The sequence below is a fragment of the Monomorium pharaonis genome, chromosome 1 (assembly GCF_013373865.1).
Source record: "Monomorium pharaonis isolate MP-MQ-018 chromosome 1, ASM1337386v2, whole genome shotgun sequence".
NCBI lineage: Eukaryota > Metazoa > Arthropoda > Insecta > Hymenoptera > Formicidae > Monomorium > Monomorium pharaonis.
The window spans coordinates 39,046,085-39,071,061 of NC_050467.1; the positions used below are offsets into that span (position 1 = coordinate 39,046,085).

Consider the following 24,977-nt stretch of genomic DNA (forward strand, 5'->3'; position numbering starts at 1 on the left):
GGAGATTGTCAGATGACGTCGAATTTCAAGAAGGCATCCTCCGCTTCTTCTTTCCAATCGAGGGACGATAGATCGCGTGCGAGATTTGCTCCCTACGTGAACAAAATATCGTTCACCGCGAATACATGTCAATTGCGCACTCCCTTTGAAGGAAGTGCTTTCAACGACAATCTAAATAGAAACTAGAGATAAGCACGTATTTGACTCTTAATTTACGTGCGCGCGACACGGAACTTAAGGAGTACTTCACATAAGTAATCGATGTAATAAATTAGTAAAGGATCTCTCACGTGACGCTTTTCTTTACGAGGTCACTTAATTGAAGCAAAGTCCAACAACCCATAATAAAATTTTACTGTCACGAAAAATGGAATGAGTGACGAATGGTGAATGAGGAGTTGCTAGCATACATGAAAATAAAACGTGCTTGCGGAATCAATAAATAAACATCAGTTAAGGATCTCGTGCGTCTTTCCCTCCTGTAGGGCTTAGCGCGTTTTGTTATCACAAGCCCTTTAATTTTGTTTCATCAGTTAAGAGTTAATGGTATCACGCGGCAGCATCTCGAAGCATGTTTAATGTAAGGATGTTTTCGTGCGCCTTGAATAATTAACACAGTTTGGTTTTGTTTCCTACGCTACCTCGTAACCGCGTTTATTATTAGCGCGAATCGGGGGAGTACGAAATAAACACGCGTTCTATTCTGACGCAATCGATCGTTCAACACGTGATATGCCTCTGAAAGAACAGCAGTTTTCCACTTTGAGATCACGGATTTTATACGGATGAGGCGAGCGATAAGAGCAAATAAAAAATACGTAAGAACTGATATTAATCCAAGGTCCACTATAAATGCAGGTGGTTAATTTAATTGAAACTAAAATCCGTATGAGAGAAACAAAATTGCCCCGTCGCTATTTTATCGCGATGGAAATAAAATATTAAAGAAATGAAACAGTTTTCTTATAAAACTGAAATTCAACTCGCAAAGATAAATTTAAATTTCTTCCTTTATTACACGCTGCTCATTAATTAATTTAATACCTGGTGATATTACGAGTATCGAGCAAAGTATGTTAGCGAATATTAATATGAATCGTTCAGTCGCGATAATCCGATACTAAAGTAATTAACGCAGGGAATGTAACAAGGGAAGCGAGATTCGAGCTAGTTAACTTCAGCCAAATTTTCTACGTTACGAATATAGAAGGAGGGAGGGAAGGAATAAGAACTATTTCACCGCAAGCTCATTAGCTTGTTACTACAGTTTGGGCGAATTCTGTACCTGAAGGAGCTCGCGGCTTTCCTCCGTCGACGCCGGTTCCGTGGTGAAGCGCTGCCGCGTAATCGTCCAGGAAGTAGTTCCATTCCTCGTCGGACGGCCGCTCGCCAACCCCCCGCAACGTTCTATCACGAACTCCAGCCTGGCGACCGGAATCGTACGTCGTCCTTCCAAATTGGTCACAAGAATCTCCTCCGCCGCGATCACACCGCAAACGAACCACTTGGGTAGACCCGCGACCGCGGTCCGTCGGAAGTCCTCTACGAAGGCTCGCTGATTCGCGCTGTTGGGGGTTGTAGGTGCGCGGAAAACAGGACGTCGGACACGTTCTCCTCCGTACAGTCAGTGCGCGTCTTCTAGTAAACGCGCCATTCCGAGCTACACACGTGCGGCAATTCGGGAACGGTTTACTTATCGCACGATCCGCCGCGATTTCCGCCTTTATCGCGAGGAACGGTTGGCAATTCCGAAAGATCCGCGACTCGGCGAAATGGCACTTTCGTAAAACGTCGCGGATAGCCAAACGATCGGTATTTGGGAACAAACGTTAAACGGTAATGTTTAGAGTCAGACCGTTTAGAGCGGAATATGTAAGCAATATCTAGGCTCGAGGGAGGAATATTCCTGGGCAATATTATTTTGCGTTTCCCATTTTCGAAGCGAAGATAGTCGGCTAGTTAGGGTTAGTACCTTTGACGTATAAACGAAAGACCCTTTGGTATAGAGCCCGCATTGCCACTCGACGAAGTCGATCCTGCAATCCCATACGAAGTCGGACTGCTTGTACCGCAGGAGGGCAAAAATCACGGCTCCCTCCTTTAACGTTCCATCCGGTCGCGTGATATCGCTCAAGGAGCGAGCTTCTAAGTTAGCCGCGGTGCCTAATCGTCGAAGCACACAGAAAATGGTAGACATTAGCGACGATATTTCATCCTCCGACGGTGTGGCGTTCGGCACCGTATTCTGCCGGCGGTGCACATTAACTTTATCGTCCGCAATCTACAATCTAACCGTATGGCAGCATTCTCGTTTTAGTCGACTTGTACTACTGTGCCCACCCTCGTGCAGTCAACGCTTCCTTCAGCTTTGGCAGCTCACCTCACAGAAGGAATATTTTGCGCCTTTGCGAATGGCGGTAATGTTAATTGAAAAAAAAAATATTACGACAATTTTAAAGACGCGTTGAGTTATTGTACGTAAATACTTAAAGGATCAGATTATTATTAGGATTATTATTTTCTACAGGGAGAGAAAGATTTCATTAAATTTAATAAACCATGTTTTATTATTTTGTTAGTGTTTTATATATTTTTATAAATTTTGTTCGGCTATTCCAAAGCATATATTTCTTTGTTTCTAATAAATTTTATTAAATCTAAAGAAATGTATACAAAATTTATTAAAACAATTTATTAAAAAAAAGAATATGTTTTGGAATAGTAGAATAAAACTATTTATTCAATCTAAAGAAATCTTTCTCTCTGTATATGTGTTGTACAAATATATCTCTCAAAATTTTACTTTCGTATATTTTTTATTCAGTTTGTCACAAAACTTGTCAAAGGCAAATACAATTTTCAAGCCATCTAACTCTCTAATTTCTCTAACGCTATTTTTCTATCAATTGATTACATTCTACGTTTATAATCATTTATCGAGAAAACGAAAATATTAAATTTTCTAAAAGCACAATAAGACAATATATAGTCGAAGTAATCTGCTATTTGTCTAAGCAAATTTAGAAAAATTTCTTTGACAGCGTTTTACAATTTTGTCTTGATTTTCTTATAAATCTCTTTTAATTGTTTCTTTTTGCAGCAACCACGACTTTCCATCTCTTCCGAAAGAGTGCTGCAAGAACACGCGTCGATGTAGGAATTCGCATCGTTCGCGTTGCACTCGAATTCCGGTGAGCCGCTAATTCCAGTTTCACTCTGGTCACCCGCGTCTGGAAGGGTCTACTTCGGACGCGTCATCCCCACGCGGATGGATCGATGGTATGGATTCACCGGGCTGCTGTCCCTCCAACTCAGATCGACCGAGGAAGGAGGCAATTTCCAACTGGATTGAAACTTCTTATCCTGGCGCGTGGACTCCATTGTAAGTACCAATCGCTCCCCTCCGCGTGCTCGCTCCTAATATTCCCGAACGAGCAATGTTAAATTGCCGCGATTTGTCGTAATTTGTCAACGTAACTCGTCATTTATAGTTATCAGACGGCTGACGTGGCCCGCGTGAATTAACGCGAGGGTCCGTTTCCCCGTGGCGGCCAATAATGCGACTTCGACTTCGGGATTAAACTGGGACTCCCGGCGATATCTCAGTCACTCGATTAACGGCTAATTGCGTTCATTTGGCGCGAATAGCGCGCAACCGCGCGCCCTACGGTCGTCCATTTCGACGAAATGCCACGTCGAATAATTAATCCGAAAGGTCCCACCAACGTCCTACACGCGAGAGATAACACGTTTAATGAACTATGCAAACAATTTTAGGATACGTTATGTGTCCGAGGATCGACACGCATGCGGTAGTGTTATCGAGGAGAACCTGATGTATGCCAGGTGAGTTTACACAGTTATGTCGAGAGCGCGGTTTAGACGCGGTTTAGCACCGAACAAATGTTGACCATTGTTCTTAAAACCGCGCGATTTTAGAGATAAATCGATTATCGCGTGCCAGCTTAACTACCATGTACGTCGCGCCAATCCGTATATATATATGATATCTATTTTATATAACAAAATAGCAGAAAGAGATTTCACTTGTAACTTGACACCCCGTAAGTGTTTCTGTGCACGCTAGCTAGCTAGCTGGCTTCCAAAATTCTGACACAACGACGACAGGTCGTACGACCGATCACGCGACGGCGACAAGTTTGCCCAGATGACATTGTCACCAGCAAAATCCGAATGTCCGTAACGCACGTGCGACAGAACGGGAACGGCCTCACGTGCGTAACGGCGCGATAAATCCCTCGGAGCGAGCGATAAATCGTTGGTTTAAATCACCGTCTATCGCGCGTTAATACAATTAAACGTTGAAATAACTGCTACGAGGATTTCCGCCGCGAATATGCGCCTTGCTTCACGAACATTAATAGCCGAAGATATTATTTTCTCGACGTTCGTGTTTTTTCTCTCATCCAAAAAAAGACTCGAGATCCGAAATTCCACGACGGTTATTATCGCGGATTTCTATCTTCAGCGAAGTAGACAAACAACTTAATTTTGTCGTACCAAGTGGATCCTAAATTTGTCACGATGATCCGATTCGAAGTTAAGGTGTCGACATGTTCCCAAAACGACGAATTACACCGAAAGATTTTTACGACGACTCCGACGGCTCCGGACTGCGGGATTTAGCTCATGATTTTCGTGTCCTGGAAGTGCGCTGATGTGTGGTGCTATTGGTGGTGGATTTTCTATTCGATCACGAGCATGTTCTTTCCCATTTACCTGTACACGTACCTGTATCGCCGTCGATGGCCGGCTAGATTCAAGCGATCCCTGCTTTGCTGAATATTTTATTAATACCTCCCCAAGTATATGTGTGTGTGTGTATGTGTAGTCAAACGCCGCTGCACTTTCCAGAGACTTTTCAAAGCGGAAGTCATTAGCGTGCTGCAATGGAAAAAAACACGCGTTTCTGGGGAAGGGAAACGAGCACTCCGTGTAGCACAAAAATTCCGTAATGCGCCAAGTTGCTCTTGTATATTTTCCTGTGTATTTAGATAAACTGTATTTAATGAAATGGAGAGATAATATATAACGTACAGGAGTAGCTAACCATGCTCTCGCGTTTTCACCGTGAAACTTACGAAAATATGTCAGACTACTCGTAAATTGCATGTTTCTAAAGACACGTGCTGGAAGTTTGACAATATACGATACACATGTATAAAATAATTAGACAGCTAATTTGAATGCGCACGTGAAATTTTATGGTGAATTCCGAATTGTGAGAACTAACCATTAGAAAGTTATCGCTAAAGTAGGTCATACGGTGCATTATTTCTAAAACGAGCCAGGGATTCGCGCTTTGGTACGGAGCGGAACGTCAGAATGAAAATCAGGGTTTCGGAACCATCGTTGCGTTCAAATTGGATTTCATAATCGAATTTCAGACTCCTTCGACGATTCAACGGTGCCGCTCTAATAGAGGGGGAGGCGCGAAAATTCGCGGAAATAAACGTTCAAAGCGCATTTTACCGCGCGCAGATTTATGACACCGTTCCGCGGGCCGTATTTATTTTCATCCGAGCCCATATACACACATATCCACTGTGTTGCACATAAATTCCATATCTTGCTTCAATATTTTATCGTTGTCGGATTAAAACAGGGCGAGATCCAATATGAAACGTTTTCGCACGCGAAACGCTTTACACCCCGGTGTTCGGTACGCGAAATAATGAAACAAATTCATTGAGCGCATCCCGCCGTATCTTTAGCGATACTTATCGGCGAAAGTGTCATCTCGCCCCTCAAACCTTAATCCTTAAGCTCTGGGGATAAAGGAGCGAGAACCACTCGTGGTAATCACGAGTTCTCACGGAGCGCGGCGGGAGTCTTCTCGTCGCGAAACAATTATTATCGACAACTCGGGATTATAACGGCGAGAAAACCCGCCGGGGATCAGGGTTGCACAATTCGACCGGGCTCTCTCCGAGGGATGAAAGGAATTGGAGGATGTGGGCGGTACTTAACTCTATTTTAATTATAATATATTTCACAAGGTTCTCTTTCGCGATATAATCAGAATAATGGAAGGTCTAATAGAGGCCTTCATATGAATAAGGATGTAACTGCGGAAGGAGGCCAGGAGGTTTAAAAGCACTCTCGGTACCTTGGTGATTAGATAGTGCACCGAGCGTGGTTGCTTAGCCGGTTAACTCTCTCGTTCGCTCTCTCTCTCGTGCTCTCTTGTTAATATATATATACACCGTCGCGTCGTTTGCCGACGCAGTGCGTCGCGACGCGCGAGTTGAGCGCAACTCGAAGCGCAATGCGGCGCGATGAAATTAGCGGGAGACTGCGTTCGCGGCTGTTGCCCGTCGGGTCATTACCGTAATGCATCGTTTCAGGGTAAAAACGAGACACGTTGCGCCGGTGGCTAGAGAGACGGGCGTACCGGACGGATGTTTTACTCCATCTCCGTCGACGTGGCAACCCGCGCGTATACCCCTCGTAAGGCGGCGGCTCTCTTGGCTAATGCAATTTAATCGCGGGCCGATAATAATTTTTAACTAATTACCAATTTCGCGATGAGCGCCGAGGGGCATCAACTCGAGGCAAACTAATTTTTCACTACTCCATCAGCCACGATAACGTCAGCCAAGATAATGCGCTTAAACTTCGCGACCCAATGCATCACACTTTTTCAATTACTCTCGGTTACCTTATCGCCCGTTGTTTTTTTTTTTTTTTTTCCGAAAATGCCGGGGTAATAATCGCCGCTATATCACACGCCACAACGGCGGTGTCGATAATTAGTAAACGAATTACGTAGTTAACTTACAGTTTCGTTGTGCATGCACGACACCCCACGGCACTACAAGCGTGCGCGCGCCCGCCGCGACGTGCCGTGCAAGCAAAGTAGCTGTAAATTACCGAAACACAACTTCGCGGTCTATGGACACTGCCACGTTTATTAAGCTAATGCGAGTTTTCGGTCGAAAAACTTAATCCAACGCAGGCAGCGCCGTGAGACGGCGCGGCGTCCCGCCGCTTAACAAAGTAACCGGTATAATTCGCGCGTTTCGCTTAATTACGTATACGCCCGTAATTCCGTCTTCCGTGTATTAGCGAAGCAATTTCGCGCAGGTAACCGACGGTTCGGATACTCACTCCGTCAGGATATTATAAATAGTGATAATACTCGAAAGAGAGTACTCGGAAGATGAGGGTATGGATAATTCACGGGAACGTGAATAGTTGAGCGGACCGAAGGAATCCGTGGATGAAACAAAGTGCCCGGGTAATCCGGGAAATGTATACTCCTTATACATCATCTCGTTGACCCTTTCCTCACGCAATCTGCGCATAATAAACGCGATACTCCCGATTCGCAAACGGCAAACGGCGAATAATCGGTCTTCCGACACATGAGAATTCCATCCCGGCATGGCGGAGGAGCAATTTCATCTATGTAAGAGCGTGTTACACGAACGACAGGAGCGGTAGTAACCGGCGGACGACGGATGCCGGAATGGCAAAGCTGTAACGCCCGACCTTACCCGCGATATGTCATTCGCGATGAAATAGCGACGTAATGACGTTCGTTCTCGCGTTACGTGCCGCCGACACGGCGTGGCTTACAACGAAACGTAATTCCGCGTGGCTGCGAGTGGCCGATCGATATATAGGCGTCGCGGCAGGTAAACACCGCAGTCTACCCAACATGTAACATGAGACTGAAATGAGTTTTAATCGATGTAATTTTAATAAAAATTGGATTCAATTCTCGGAGCTACGTAGTCACGGAAAGTTTTTATTCTTTCCGTTTTGTTAATTCGTTATTTTATTTTTAGTTATGCATTTTTCTTAGAATTGCGAAAAAATACAACGTTAAATTAATCGTGAATTATATAGATTATTTAAAGATAAAAAAAACGCTTATTTTCTCATTAATGTAATGTAAGATATTAACGATTCCAATCACACGCAACACACACACACACACACACACACACACTATCTCTTTCTCTCTCTCAAACTACTCTAAGAGCAAAGCCATTCTTTGTGAAATTTGAGTCTGGATCCTTCGTCGAATTCTGCTGGCTAACAAGAGAGAAATTGTGACGCTTGCGACAAAGCGAAGGCAGAATCGCCAGGAACGAATTACCGAGTTGGTCGGATTGAATTCGCTCGATGAAGCCGAAGCTTGATCTCGGACTGGCACAGCACGAATACAGATCTCTGGGATATACGCTGCCATTCTCAAAGTTAGCCGTCGTAGATAAGCCGTCGACAAAATGAACGAGGAGCAAACAGGAAAAGTACGGTGCAAAGAATCAGGTTTTCGGCATCAGTTTCAATGAAATCATTAACCCATTTTGTCAAAAGCGAAAAAAATATATTTCTGCAATAAGCTCGTACCTTCATGTTATAATAAATGATATCAGTTGATTCATAAAAATACTTTCTATTGAGTATCAAAAAATAATATAAATCTTTATTCAACTAAAAAAATCCAACGTATAAATAATTTACAGACAAATCTGATTTAAAAGAATGTCAGAATAATATATTTATTCCACTAGCCTAATCTTCGTGATGCTCGACGCGATGCCTGCGGTTCACGGCGCATTGGGAACATAATTTTCTGCGGAATAAGCGCGTCGGCCGCCGAGGTCGCCGCAGATGACGATGGCGGTCGCGTGGTGGTTTAAGGTGAAACTTTATGGCATTACAATGCGGGTTAATAGAATTATCGGATTATCCTATCCGTCTAGCTCTCTCGGCTCCGCGCCACGGTACAGAAATCGACTAATCGCAGCCGGATATCGCCCGGTTGGCGAACGAGCGACCGAGCGTATTGCCGTTCGTCGACGGTGCTCGTTTAACGGAGAGAAACTGAATAAGGCCAATTTGCAAGTCAGTTAATAGCCACGCAGTATAAGCCCAGCCCGGACTAGGCGCGGGAATTCTAATCCTATCAAGAGGCCGAAGACACTATAATAGTTCCGGCCGTGTGTTATAATACCGTGATTATCCGATGCACTTCCGGTCGCTTTTGCTGATTCACGCGGTTTAATCCACACATCCACGAGACGACAGTCCAGCGTCTTTTGTCGTCCGACAAATAATGATGGAATTAATCCGGGAAAATTTTATTTAATTAATCGTAACATTTTAATTTTTAATTTTAATATTTGCTTTAAATTTTTATTTTACCTTTTGTTTCAGAAATTGATGTTAAAATTGGAAAAATTAATTAAAACGTTTCTGCGCGGTCGATCCTTTCGAGCTTTAAAATTACAATTAGTTTTACGCTTTCATTATATTTCCATTTACATCGCAACTGAAATAACGTTAGTTTTCACATCTGTTAAAGATGTCTTGAGTAATATATACCTTCAATTTTGAACAATGCATCGTAGGTAATGAATTTCTCTAGTTCTTGATTTACTTCTTGGAGTTACGACGAGTACTGCTGGAAGTAATACGGAAATAACCCAAATAAAGTTAAGAACTATAGTAGCGTCTGGTGGATGGCCTACATTTTATCTTCGAAAAGTTTAGCGGAACATGCATTCTATTCTCATAAACGACATGTCTCACAAATCTCAATATGTTTTCCTTAACAAATTTCAAAAATAAAACGTCCCGTTAATACTTGGCCAATTTTTGTTTTGTGAACACTTGCAACAATTTTAGGCCTGGTCTACAAGCTGGAGTAAGCATGGAGTAAGAAGTAAGAGTAAGGTAATTTCCTTCTGCGCTGTGATTGACCGAGCGTTAAAAAAAAAGCAGAAGTAGAAGTAAGACGAAATGAAAATAATTTATTTCGCTCACGCCCTTACGTTAGCTTTCTTACGCTGGATTAACCCTTTTACCCCTAGTCTTACTTCTCACTCCATGCTTACTCCAGCTATTGACCAGGCCTTAGTTATCGTTATATTTTATATAGGATATTTTTTTTGCTTGCGTAATGCACGGTACGCCGCAAAGGAACATCAGAATCTATGTATCCTCCTATGAAGAAATCATTTTGTACCACTATAGCAATAACTCGCGCATGGTAGAGGGACTTAGCAGCTGATCCTAGTAACTCCCGGAGTGCGCACCCCCTCGATGGATAATATCACGTCAGCTTTAGGGAGACGCGAAAATCCAATTCTCGCCTCTCCCACCGTCGACCCTCTTATTCTTACTCTCCACGGTTCCTCTCTTTTTCCCCGTTCTCCAGCTTTCATGCGACACGGCCTTTCCCCGGCCACGAAAGATATTGAATCACCGTCCGGAAAGAATACGGAGTTCCTCTGTCTCCGGGGTTTCATAACTCCAGAATGCTTTCGCTGGAAATCAGAGACAAAGCGCAGCGTGACCGGTGAAGTCGAGGGTAGTCGATGGCGCTTGGGTTTCGGGTTGAAATACCCGCTTTAACTCTGCGACACACTGCGCTCTGCAAAATCCTGGTCACGCGCCGATCTCTTACGTGAACTGCCCTTTCTTACTGCCGCGGCTGCTGCAATCCGGAAAAAGCAACACACGAGAGCACTCCCAGCATGATTGCGTCGTGAGAGACGATGAGGTTTCTAATTACGAGCTTTAACGACAATCCCCGAAGTCGCCGACATTCCATCGAAGTGGAGTAAGATAAATGTAGCATTGTGAAGAAAAGGATCGTAGAATTGTATATCACGCCATAAAAGTTTATCCTCGATGGATAAACTTGATAAGTTATAATTTTAGAAGAACACAAACGTAATTCTCCATTTACTTCTCAAAACCTAAAAACAGGTGCGCACACAATCGGAATAGTGATGAAAAATAAAATAAATCAGAAGACCTGAGATTTTGAAAAAATCCATGAATAATACAGCAAACTTGAACGTGTCAGTTGAATTAATGATGTTGAGGCTATAAGGCAATATCGTTTAAGGGCTTGTCTCGCCCTCTTCCATGTAAATGGAAACAAAATCAGAGTCCGTCGAGGCTTTTGTACGTATCTGTCAATACCGCATCGCTAGAGGCACTTTTGTGCAATCCACGACAAAGTCGCACATTACACGCAATTCTCTTTGAGACTCTTCCTCCATACGAAATGCTCCACTTTGACTTTCGTCGCGCTCCGCTCGCTCCTACTCGCGTATATAAACTCGAAACTGTCGGTCGCTAAACTTCCCAACCGCGCGCCGCGCACTGTGCTGTTTGGTGAATAGTCATGAATTAAATATCACTTCGTATGTCTATCCGAGAGACCGCAATGCAACCCCAGAAATTATTTTAAAGTCAAATTTAAACCGGTAGTTTTCGTTGGAACCAAATAAAGGTCCGATATTATTATTTTCGCCCGAACTTTCATGAATTTTATACATAGCTTTATATCTAATATAATTGTTATTATAAATGAGTTAAGTATAATATTGTTAGTAATAGTATAAATTGTTATTATAAATAATAAATCAAATTGCTCTTCTTTCATGTATTCGATTTTGATTTTAATTTGATATTTTACATTCGATATCATATATAATCGGTAACATATGCAGGTTACATCACAAAAGTTGCAATTAAATCTACATACATTATCTCCTTTTTTCCCCTCGTAACCTGATCTAACTAATATTCTTGAAACACGTCGCAGGAAGGAAATAATTTCACAACAGTTGGCATTCATAATTCATTCGCATTTATTTCCTGCCTCCTCGTTCCGTCGTATATTACTCCTTAAAAATGTACTCGGAGAAAATCGCCGGCGACTCGGATTCCACGGGGTCGGTATGCGTGGCTGTTTTGTCGAATTAAATTCCACTTGAGCGCTCCTCCGACGCTTCCCTTACGCCCTTACGGGAAGAGAGGGAGGAAAAAAGGTAGCGCGCCGTTTTGCGGGACGATGGCGCGCGCGCGCGTCCCGTTTCTTTTATTACGCGCCTTTAAACACCGACGCGAGAATCGCGTATAAAGACTCTGGGCACTTTGCCGGTGCAATAGAAAAAAATGGTAAGGTTAATTATTTCCTCTACCTATCCCGAAGGAATCATTCCATCATCCCCCGTATCCTCCCGCCGTTTTATCCGTAGGATTCACCTTACGGCTAATTACGTGAGAAAAACATAGTCCGTTTTCCGCCGTTTTCCCATACCCCGCGCATTCCTCGCCTCTCCTCCTACCTGTCTCGCGCCCGAAATGAGCGTTATTTGTAATCATCCTATTTTAAGGATCCAGAAGACAAACAGCCGTGATGTTATTCTTGTAATTGTACATTCCGCATTCCGAACCGAATCGCGCCAACGTCGCGCGCAACGTTGTCTCAGAGACAAACGCTTTCTCAAGGAGCGGCACGTCACGGGGATTTCTTCGTGGCGCACGACAGAGACAAGAAGCCGACAAACACCGGGCGCCCACTAAAAGCGCTCGGTGTAATCGTTCGCCTCATTAGCAGCCGCAGTCGGCCAAGGATGAAGAGCGTCTTCCGCGCTCGCGCTCGCGCGCGAAGAAGTATTCATCGTCGACGGGCAATTAGCTACTTACGCATTTTTCAGAGCCGTCACATTAATCTCCGCCGTAACAAATGCCCGACGGGCTCCGGTTAACACCACAAAGCAAATAATAGCGAGCTGTCAGCTGCGATCTAACGATCCGTGCCGGCCCGAGGAGCTCCGAAAAGCGTGCGACGTGGTAAAAGATGCACATTCGTCAAGGGATTAAATTTATAAACTTTTTTTTTTTTTTCATACGTTATTCTACCGAACATCGAAGCTCTTCAAAATCAATTTGAAATTCGATAGCATCTTATCATTTTTCCGGGATGCTCTTCGCCGCGAGAACATCCGGTGGTTTTCACACCGCAATAATTCCACGTCAGATCGCTGCTGTCCAGCTTCAATCCCCGCCCCCAAAGGGATTCCACGAAGCTGTAGAAAGTTCGAGAGACGCGGTGGTAGTTCCGCCGATCATAAAGATTTATATCAAAGATAAGAGACTACGCGATGTGTGTGTGTGTGCGTGTGTGCGTGTGTGTGTTTGCGCGCACCTACATTCTAGCTTATAATAACGTCGTTAACTCCGCCGCCTCAAAGATTATCGTGACGTGATTCGCGCGGAGCATTAGTGCTCGAGGCAGTATAAATATGGTTATTCCTCGAAAGAGTAGACGTGCGAAACATGAAATATGAAGGCACTTGCTTCGAATAGGCCCGACGAGATCGATCCATTTGCGCGCCCGAGAACAAAGGAAGACGAGCCAGGCAATTCGGAAGTATCGTCTATGCTTATCATCACCGGGTGTTCATTTTACCGGCGCGCGCGTTACAAGAAAATTATTACCAATTTCCTTTATTACTGGCATTCGCCCACCTCCTGCCGTCTACGTAATAAAACCTAATCACCGTGCAACTGCGCCGTCGTAACTATCGCCTTACATGGTTCACTCATAAAGCATCTTTATGCTACTTAATCGTTACGCTACACGACGCCAAATGCGTTGACTGCACGATTGATTTCGTAAAAGTACAAACAAACATTGTGTGTGTATTGTCTTAACAATCTAAAACAATCATTAAGACATATATAATGTACCGAATTTGCAGATAAAGTCGCGGAATATGATACTCGGAGAATTTTAAGAAAATATAAATTTTTATTTTACTTAAAATTGTAATACAATAAAAATGTAAAAGATAGATGCTCTCAGAAAAATTTTATTTGGATTAAATTATAAATTTTTAAGTTCATAAATATGAATCGAATGTTTTGAAACGTCAATGTCTATGCTCTTTAGAGATGAAAATACTTTTGGTGCATTGTCATTTCGAATGTTCAGAAGTATCTGACAAAAATTTGACGGAGTATAAACATGAAGTATATGAATAAGTTGACACGAACTTGGATGTCAATGTCAGTTTCGTCAGTACATTGAGAGAAAAGTTTATAGAGATCGATACGGATTGTTGGCATTTACGTAACTGAAATGTTACTTCATCTCCGTGCATTTGTACGATTTATACATTGTGACAACTAGCACGTCACGTACGCCGAAGTAGGCTATTTATGCTATAAAAGTGTACTTAGAAAAGCATTAACGGGTTAACGAACGCGCAAGAACTCGGGCCACTTGTTTTTTAAGATATTAACGACTGGCTGCCGCGATACGATTACGGATGTAATTGACGACGAATGTAATAAGAATCGTGAATACTTGAATAATTTGTAAATCTGATAGCCGAAAGTTTTTTCAAATTATGCTTTTTATAACTCACTCTACTAAATTTATATACATTTATATACATAAATGAATTTATATACATAAACACAGTATCTATTATTATAATTAAAAATAACCACAGCATTACGATTTGACTAACACAGCTACATTTGACTAAGGCAGTGAATTAATGTGACATTTCGAATATTATTTTATATAAACTTGGATGTTATAATAAAATTATAAAATTATGCCCATTGTAATCCATATATATAGTATAATTCCATCTTATGTAATAATAATTTGTATATGGAATACAAAATGTTAAACGAGTTTTTAAATTATTTACATATTTTAAATATTAAAAATATTATAATGATAAGTGCACTTAAAAAGTTATGTCCTGTTTTGAAATACTAAATGTTTTATTTCTGTTTCTGTTTTTTAAATATTTATAAATGTTAGTTTGAAAATATTCTAAAAAAATTTAAACACAAGAAAAAGTTTAACTTTTAAATTTCAGCTTTAAACGTTTTATTATTTTAATTCTAATTATTTAGAACTAAAATATTTTAACATCTTAAAATTAAACACTTTTCTTAGTATTTACACATTTAATTATAATACATAAATGTATTAAATTATAAAATTAATTAACACTTGATGAAAGTGTTCTTTAGATATTATTTTTGTGTTTATTCGAAAATTAATTTATGTACAACAATAATAAAAATGGAAACAGTCCAAATATGAAACTAACATAGAAAAATAGTGGATTATTTATATATCTTATAGTTATTATTATTACGTGCAAAAATTACAGATAAGATTGCAAACGACGCATTGATAAAGAAGATCTTATCTTTTTGCGCGGCATTCAACGAAGATATGAAACTGACATCCCGCTGTGAGTAAAATGTCGCGCCAAGCGGCGATATGTCGAGTCGCGCGCGTTAAAAATCGCGAAGCATTAGTTACAATGTAACACCTCACGCAGACGAAGTTGCGCTGCGCAACACCATGATATATTACCGTGGGAAAAATAGCCGGGCATCAATTACGTATGTAATACCACGCACTGCTGCTCTATATCGCGGTAAGCTCGAGGGATAGCATAGAGCAGGCGTCGTCCACCGCGCCGCGCCGCTTCCATTTGCCCGTCATTCATCTACGCTTCAGTATGGAAATCTATCCTGGGAGCTATGATAACTTTTTTCCCCCGGTGACGTGGAAGTTCAACCGCGACGATCTCTTTAACTTTGCGCGGTGAGAAACGCCGCCCGGCAGGACATGTTACAAATTAACTCTCTGCTCGAAGCGAAAGAGCCACAGCAAAATTATTTTTTTGTTACTTTCAGGAAAAAAAAGAATGTAATTATACCAACTTTATGGAAGCGCGCATGTTCCGCAACTAAATTTTTTCGAACGGAAATTTTTTTTCACAGAGCATTCCTCACCCGTTGAGATTTCAATGCCGCCCGTATTCGGTCCATTCTGTTTGAAAACCCGAGAGGCTTCAAACAGTTAATTATATGCCATGTATTCCGTGATATCTCCGCGTGTATATGTGTGTGTATGTGCGCGCGCGCAACCTTGTCAAGACGTTTCGTACGCGATTTCCTTCTGCAAACACGACGCACCCTTTACATGCCTTCTGGCAATGGCGTCGGCCATGATAAATGTATCACCGCGTGAAAAAGCCACTGCAGTTTGCCGCATAATAACTGGCAAACGGGGGAAGGGACATTTAGTGCACTTAGACTGGTGATCTATCGGCCTAGCGAAAGCGGCCGGAGGCATCGACGCTGGATGTACTTTTTCGGTGCTTTAACCCATTTCCCCTGATCTATTGGCTTCCTTCGAATAGACTATCTGTGTAATGGCTTCCGCGGCACCGAACGGCCCGGCTTTTTTCCGTCGCGCCATCGAATAAACGCCAAATTCGCGGCACGCCAGTAATCCGCAGGCGTGATTCGTGATACCCGTTCGCGTAGAAAATCGATACACACTGTAACGAATAAAATCTAGAGTAGCTGGCATAGTTGTTCATGCCACATATTTGCCTAGAACCGATCTTCGAATTCTCGACCAGGAAAGTTGCAGCTATAGTTAACAACTTTCCCAAAGTTGACACATATGCCTTGAAGGTATATATCACAGCGAAATTTCGAGAGTAAACACTTTCTACTAAAAAACGGAATAGTAAAGAGAGAATAATAAAACTAATAAAAGTGAGTAATATTCACTGCACAGTGCACAAAATATCAAGCAAACCGTCTGTAATATAAAAATGCTCGTAAATTTCGTGTGTTTACTAGCTCAGGAAAGGATAGACTAGCAAATTACACCGATAAATAAATTTTATCGTCAATAACACCGGCCGGATATCACGGAGAGCTTTAAAGACAAAGTATCCAAGCAGTCCTTCTTGGAAGCGAGAGCTACAGAAGTAGAGAAATCTATAATCAATAGTAGGAACGCCATATATTGACCAGCAATCTCTCTTTCTCTCTCTCTCTCTCTCTCTCTCGTATTTTCTTGGCACAAAGAACATTGAACATATGATTAAAGTATAAATAGAAATTTATATTTTAAACATTTTTTTCAAACTCTAGTATTATACATGGCATAATTTGATAACAGGATAACTGTCATTTGAAAAGATATACTTATTAGATAACAAAGGTCCTCGAACACGAATATTCTTAATACATCTAGAGTAATAGACGCGATTGCTATCGGTGCCATAATTATTTTTATCTGATTAATAAATATACTTTCGTAAACTTGGACAGTAATTGCAATCGAAACGCCCAATATTAACATGTCTTAAAGATATCTTAACGGCGCGAAATCGATCATTCGGCCTACTGGACGTGCCCCTTATCTTGCGATCTACATTGCATGTGCTTACAAAATATTATTATGCACACGCATATTCTAAGAAATTGAGGAAAACGCAGTAAGATTGTTCCTAGAAATAACGATGGTGCATTCGCGATCAGTCCAGGCACGCTCTTGCTTTACATTTGTTCCGTCTGCGTTAGTCAGTTTTCACAGGATAATTAATTCTTTTACTGCATATTGCATTATAATTTGGTGGCTAAAATACTTCTGTATCAAATTACTTTATTTTCTTATATGTATTCATTATTTATTATTTTAATTATTATTTCTATTTAAAAAATCTAAGTATTTGAACGATTTAAACAAGAGTTAGAAAAAAAGATACAAAATTTTATTTAGATTTTTATTCATAAAAGTTAATAGAAATTTGTACTTAAGTAGAAAACGTATTTCGAAAAAGAAATGTAATTATTGTGCTGTAAATGAAGACCCGTTAAAGAATTCAAAGAGCGTAATAATTACATTTGAAACATTGATTAGCCTATATATTCATCCATAGAATTTGTATAATCTGTCAATCCATTCATACAAGAATGCACATATATAAAGCTTATATAACCAAGCTTATTGCTTTCAATTATTGACCGATTTAGTAATTTACTGACACATTCTGGTGTCTTGTTATGCAATATAATAATAATTACAAATAGTCTAATATTTGTGTGTAAAGAGAAATTGAAAGGGAATTATGCAGTATATCTCGATCAATTAATTTAATGGTATAAAACAATAATAAATATAAATTTCTTCACAGTACAAATAAATTAATTATCTAATTATTTAGAGCTTTTTATCTCAAGATTTCGTTATGATTTTTCTGTATGAAGATATATTTGCAATTTTATGGACTCATCTTGATCTATATATGTATAAAGATGAAATCGAGCGCGCGTTTGATGGCAGCATATCGTACTTCAAAACGCTTGTAAACACGTATTTTTTAGCAATGTATTAGCGTATCTGCCAAAATGCATACAAAAAAGAATAGCGTTTTTTTATGAATACCACAAGCGTGTTGCATTTTCAAAACGTTATAACTCCACGAAAAATTAACGTAGCAATATGCAACAAAAATTAATCTTCTACGCCCCCCTCCCGTACACTTATATTGAAAACATGCTTAAAAACTGCTGCCATTGTAAATGATATATATATATATATATATATACGTAAATAATAAAATAAATGATAAGATAAAGAATGTAAAACGTCGAATTATTAAAAAAAAAATATTAAAAATGTTGAATTATAAAGAAGAGAACTGCCGGAAATACTAAAATTCAACAACAAAGAATAGAAGATGTAAAAACTAGCACATTTGTATCTTTCTCTTTAGTAATGCTGCTACTTAAAATAAATTACTAAAAATAATTTCAAACTACGAATCGATAAAAACTTATTTTCTTAAAGAAGTTGAGATAAATAATTATTACACTTAAGAAAAGCAATTTTTATATTTATAGTAAAAAGAATTCTATTTATTTTTGTTGTCTTTAACTGTACCACGTACAGATTTTATATGTAGTTATAAAGAATTAAGTTATCAATATACTATGTTGTAACAACTCACTTTCTCGAGAGGTAGATTATTCGCTGACCATTAATCACCTCCGCGAGATTTTCGCGAAAAGCCGCCCAAAAATATCTCGAAGTGTATATGATTGATACGCTGGACCGAACGTAGCTCGAGAGGAAAAAGAACATACATTCCGCGCGAAAAAAATGCGCAAAAAATATTGAGAACTATTGGATCTTCGTAGAAAGTGAACAAGGTGACAAGCTTTTATCACTTTTCGAATTGTATTCACGTTAATCGATAATAATATATAATTTTCAATATTTCCACACACATTTTGTTTTAACTTATATTCTTGATTGAAAGTGTCAAATTACATTAGGATTTAAAATTTATTTTCAACAAATCTGCTTGTGTAATAAACTAGTAAATGATAAGTACACTTTAAGATTATAATTAAGAAAATATTTTTTAGAAAGACAGCCATTCATTTAAAAAAAATGAAAATTAAAAATAGAGTAATCGTATTGAGCACGAAACGAATATTTTTGCATCTGAAATTGCTGTGTGCAGCAATATACAAAAATACATCTACCATATTAAACTTGATATTTTTAGAAAGTAATATTTTTAAAGCAGTTAGAAGCGTGGCAGGAAATAGAACACCACTATTGGCGTATGTCTGTATTTCAGATTTCGGCTACTGTGAGATAGAGACGCAAATGTCCGACTAACATATTCGCCAAACATCTCTCAGTTTCGAAGTTTCGGAGCACCGATTACTCGCTCTTGAAGTGGCGAACATTAAAGTAGATATGGCCGTCACCAGACGAGCACGACTGTCAAATCACTCGCGGATTTATCTCCATAGATATCCACATATTCCTATATTGTATATCGAAAAAATTGAAACACGTGTATTGTTATTTAGCAGGGAACGAGAGAAATATGTGTTACATAGTTTGTACAATTCGTATTGCGTAGAAATGTGGAAAAATAGGTTTGTCGTTAGATAATTGATTGATTATTTAATAAAATTCGAATTGGTCGATCAAATAAACCTTTTAAAACATATGCAACGTCAAGTAGATCGCAGCCTAAGTATTTAGAAATCAGAAAATATAATTTTGATACTTTTTAGGACAAATGCGCAAACAACTGTTTAATTTTGACATTTCATGCATATGTACACCCTGGAAAATATAGAAATGAAATTTCTGCTTCTCGATTTTCGTAAAATTCGTTAGGCGGGAGCCAGGACGCGGGAATTCGCACAACACGTTTGCCGCGCGAGAACGATCCTCGTTACATTGCGTGTTGTTTGCGCAAAAAGAACAGTCTGTGCAGCGCAACGATGCACTTGTTCAAGCGCGCGAGGTGGATCCGATTAAATTTCTCTCTCTCTCCTCCCCTCTCTCTCTCTCTCTCTTCTTTTCCTCCACTCTTCTTCGTATTTTGTTAAGAGCAAAAAAAAAACAATTCAGGGATAATTGTGACAAGATGCGACAGCGGAGAGCCTTTCGAGACGCGACGCGGCGAACCTGAAGCCTAAGAGAATTGAGAATCAGCCCTTCGTAACTTAATACCCCTTCCTTTCATCGCGGTTTTCAATCGGCGATCGATCGTAACGAAACGCATCAACGTTAACGATTAAAAGTATCGTCCCAGACAACGACGAGGGCGACAATCTTTGGGACTCGTGCGCACGATGAATGCGCTCCCCCGCGCGCGCAAAAGAGATTGGATTTAACTCAGGTAACTTTCTTTCAATAAGCTCCCTTTAGCAACCATTAAAAGGCTCTTAAGGCATACGAAAGCACCGGACGAACTTTTCCGCGGCCTGTTTTATCGAGATGTTACCCATCCCCTCTCCCTCCCCAGTGAAAAGAGAGCTACGATCGACACAACTTAATGTGAAGTCCCGTCGCATCTCGTCCTATCTCGTTCACAGGGGGAAAGGAAAAGGGAGTGGTTAAAGAAAATGTAATTATGCTCCCAGTAAAAGGAACTCGATTAATGTCGGCAAGAGAGAAAGAGACGGTTGCCCTATTAAATCTTAATCGATGTGAGCGATGACGCATTTTTCTTCTCTCAGCTGCTGTCGTTTTCATCGAATATTGGCGCATTAATCTTCAAACGCGCAGATCGTTATCTACTTCTTAAAATACACGCTTTCAAAACCGATATTGGCAAAGTCATCGGCTTGAGAGTTTAAGTGATTTAATATTAACTTATTAATCAAAAAATGAAGCAATGATAGCCGACAAAAAGAAAAATTGTGTAATAAAGGAAAGGTTAGAGGCTGTCGGGCTGAAAGATCGATATATTGCTTTAGATGTATCATTTTTCGCATCGAGGACTAAATGAACGTGGAGTTACTTGGAGGTCCGTGGAGGAGAGACGCTAAAGGTAAACAGGAGTGACGTCAAGTCACACTCTATTCGATCTTGCGCGTACAAGGCTTTTATATATCGGTATATCGAAACCGATGAGGTACACGGGTCTGGACGGCTTTTAGCGAGTGGTATAACGACTGCGAGATCGCGAATCCCCCAGGAATCTCGCTCAAACTGCGCGCGCGAAAACGGACTGCAATTTTCATAAAGTACCGCCAGTGGTGGTGTACGTGGAAAAATTCCAGGAATCGGACTAGCTACAAAAATACTGAAAATTCAACGGCACGGCGCGGCGTTGAGTGTATAAAGCTACGGCCGAAACGACCGAAGGGAACTCGCGAGTTACAGGCATTTGCATATTATCACCGATTCCGGTGAGTCGAGCTACGTCAGTCGTCGAAAGCGGCAGCTCGCCAAATTCGAGGGGAAAATTGCAAGAAACGGGAATACGGTGTAATTGAGCTTGATATCAGGGTCTAACTTGGAATAATTGTAACACTCGCGTTAATGCTTCTTCAAATCTTTTTTTACATTAACACAAAGTAAATTTTGCCCGGAAAGAGAAACCCCCCACCAAAAAAATAGCTTTTCAATGGATGCTCTTTAAAATTTCACCATTTATAATACTTTGGACGTAAAATGAATCAGCTACTTACGAACTGTATAAATCGGTGCGATCCTTTGGTTGGGAGGGGAGGGGGGAGAACCTTCGTTACGCTTCGCGAAACTTTTAAGACAGTTTCACGAAGCTTCAAGATGGTGCGAGCGCGGTTAATAAGACGACCAATCCGGCGAAGGTGACGAAGGCGAGAGCCCAGTTGTTAAAGGGTGAGTGCTTTGAATAGAGGAGGTTAGAACGGTATAACAACGTCCCAGGCTTATGTGCCTCTCGTCCGATATATTATACATGTGTACGTGTATATAAATGTATATATGCATGCACACGTCTCTCTCTTGTCGCTGCAGTTCGACATAACGACCCCGAGGAACGGAGTAACTGGGCGGGCGTCGGCTTTATCTACGGGCTACGGTCGAGATTAACGAAACAAAGGCCAGGACTCACGACGGAATGCATTGCTTCTTGTCGAGGGCTTGGTCCCAGAACGGCCGTATCAGGCTTTACATGCACGCCCGTCAGGATACGGAAGCCGTGCCGACAACGTCGCTCGCTAATCGCGTCGCGTCGTTTAGGTCCTCGCTGCGGTTAAACGCCGGTCGTGAGAGGCGTACGTCGTCCCGCTTTCGCGCTGCTTCCCACGAACTTGAATTGAAAAGGAAACGTCGCGAGGGACTGCGACATGGGCAGAAGTTGGAGGGGGGGGGGAAACTTTGCAGGAGATTCACGGGGCTGATAAGGACTTCCGGGAACAACTGTAATTATGAAGAATCAGACGTCTTGCATTAAAGGGAAACTTATTTTCCAAACTTGCGCGCGCCGAAAAGGCGCATGCATCTATGTATACGTAGGCACTTTGCATCAGTGCGACGCGTCGGATTAAGCCGGTTCAATCGGGTGTAAATCCCAGTTCCTCTGTCATATTCCTCGGTGAACTTACCGCCCAATCTGATTTCACCGGAGACAATTTATAGTCCTCGGCATCAGCCAGCAAATCGCCGGGGAGCGGTTTCTTCTACTCCGTAGAACGTTAACTCTTAACCGGACACTGTGGGTTTCGCGAGAACGGTTCACCGTAGTCTCTCTGCTGTAGTCTCTGCAGACACTACGGTTTGTAATTTTCGAACAGATGCGCGCCATTATGACCGGTCTACCGACTTGCAGTGCGACGTGAAGCGGAATATATACACACACAGAGTTCGCGCGAAGTGCACGAACGGCGGAAAGTAGACGCCATCCTGCCATCCTATCCATTGTCCTGCCTTTGACGTCGAAGAAGACGATGCTGGGAACTTCATTAAGGGTACTTTGTAGATTTTCAAACGACTTAAAGTACCGGGTCTGGGCGAATCGTGCCGAGCGTCTCACGGAACTGCGTACTAATTACAAACGCTTCTCGGACAGAGTAATCATTTTTCAAAGAGAAAGCTTTCGAGAGAAGCTCGCTTCGTCGAGAGAAATCGTGATACACTTTTACGCGCGTGCTTAATTGAACGTGTTATATCCCGCTGGAGTCGCTTCGCCCCTAAAAGCGGAAAGAATAAGCACTCTTGACGTAATAGAAAAGGAAAAAAGCAACTGTGAAATTTATTCTATAAAGAAAATTTTTCAAAGAGGGCATATTGGGGGCGAGACCGCTTCCATATCCGCATTGAGTAATAAAAAAGAATCAAGACAAAAAGTTTAAGCACTTTACGTTTACATCGTTAAGTTCTTCGACTTTTTTTTGGATCAATGTGTATGTACGGCCAATAAATTAATTAAGATTGCATTATTTTTCTAATTAAAATTGATAGTTATTTTCGATTAACCTTCTTCCTTTACTCACGTTTCTTAAAATTACGACACCAAGAGAAAATTGCAAAGTATGAAGAAGGATTATCGCGATTTACTATCTATGTTTGCTTTGTATAATTAAATTGCTCGACTTTTCTCTTGGATTGATGTAAATATATGTGGCTAAGAAATCAATTTAAATTATATTACTTTTCTCATTTTAAAATCAATAATTTTTACTGATTAACTTTATCTCCTCTTTCACGCTTCTTAATACCGCGAGAAAGTTGGAAAATGTAGAGTATTATAGGATTATCGCATTTGCGTATTTGCTATGTCTACAATTAGCACGCAATCAAATTTGGCAATAGTAACCATTGTATATGTTCGTGGTTCCATGTCCTGACCGATTTCCCGTGTTCGTAGAGCGTATCTCGGTTTTCCTAGCTAAATTTTAGTCTGATCGACGTCGTGTATCGATGACAAAAACGGACCAGTGAGCAATGAGCTCATACAAGGCTTTTCGCTGGTACAGCAGTGTAGAAATCCTCAATTTTACGGTTCACTTGCCGAGAGCTAGCTTTTCCTATCCGTGCATTTTGCGGCACATGTACTCTAAAAAGAAAGCGACCCCGCCTCTTGTATCCATTCGAGAGCGTAAGTCTGTACGCGGGCTCGCCGCGCGTCATCCTCGTCAAGACGAGCCGCGCAGTCATGGATTCAACAACGTGCGCAACGTCGGTACGCCTTTCATGAGGCCGATATATGCAGCTGCAACTCCGTGACGCAAGTAGAATTGAGGAAAATGAGGAGGAGGTGGCAGTAGCAACTGCTAGATTTTGCGTCCGCAATCTGCGCGAGCGGATTGCAGAAACGATTATCTCAACCGGTGCGACGGATAATCGAGAAATCTCACAATAGCGCTACCGAGATTCAATGGCAGTACGAACTCAAGTTGGAAAAATCTGCGAAAATAGAATCCATCAGGCGGGAATACTTGGCGCGAATACTAGCAGAAATAAATCTAAATAATGCCGATTATACACGTTACACTTATTTTACACAATCACGCTAATTAATAAGAAAGATCCCCGGGAAAGGTCCTTGCGTATTTTTCTTTTTGCACTTACGTAATCGCTTCGTCATCGTCGAAATGTTTCGCTTTAAATAAAATACATCCCGGTCGTGCAGTCGTGCGGCTGTTTCCACCGCAAAGTTATTAACTTTCCGAACTGTTGCCGCGTTTAAAGCTTTCTTTCGTCGGGGGGGGCAAACGAGCTCTCACTCCACATAAATAATCGAGCCGCTGCCACCGGGAGCCACGTAGTTACGAAGTTTACAACTACCGGCGCCGTTTGGTGCCTCGCGTACGCTTTTATATTGCGTCGGATAAACAAGCCCGACGTTCACGCTCGCAGCCTCATTCGAGTTCATGAATGTGCTTTCAGGTACGCCAAGTCGCGCGCATGTGTATACATATCCTTGGAATATACGTACGTATACGTACGTGGCACCCGACGCATTTTCTTATCGCCAGGTCGACGTCTCGGGGAATCGAGAAATTGGTCGGCAACGACGCGAAACTCCGTGCGCCGTGGGGAGACGAAAAAA

At 41.3% G+C, this 24,977-nt stretch overlaps 1 pseudogene; it reads right to left on the reverse strand.

Moving 5' to 3' along the window:
- The window catches only part of LOC105836440, a 37,581-nt pseudogene that overhangs the window by 6,063 nt on the left and 6,541 nt on the right, over nucleotides 1-24,977 (reverse strand).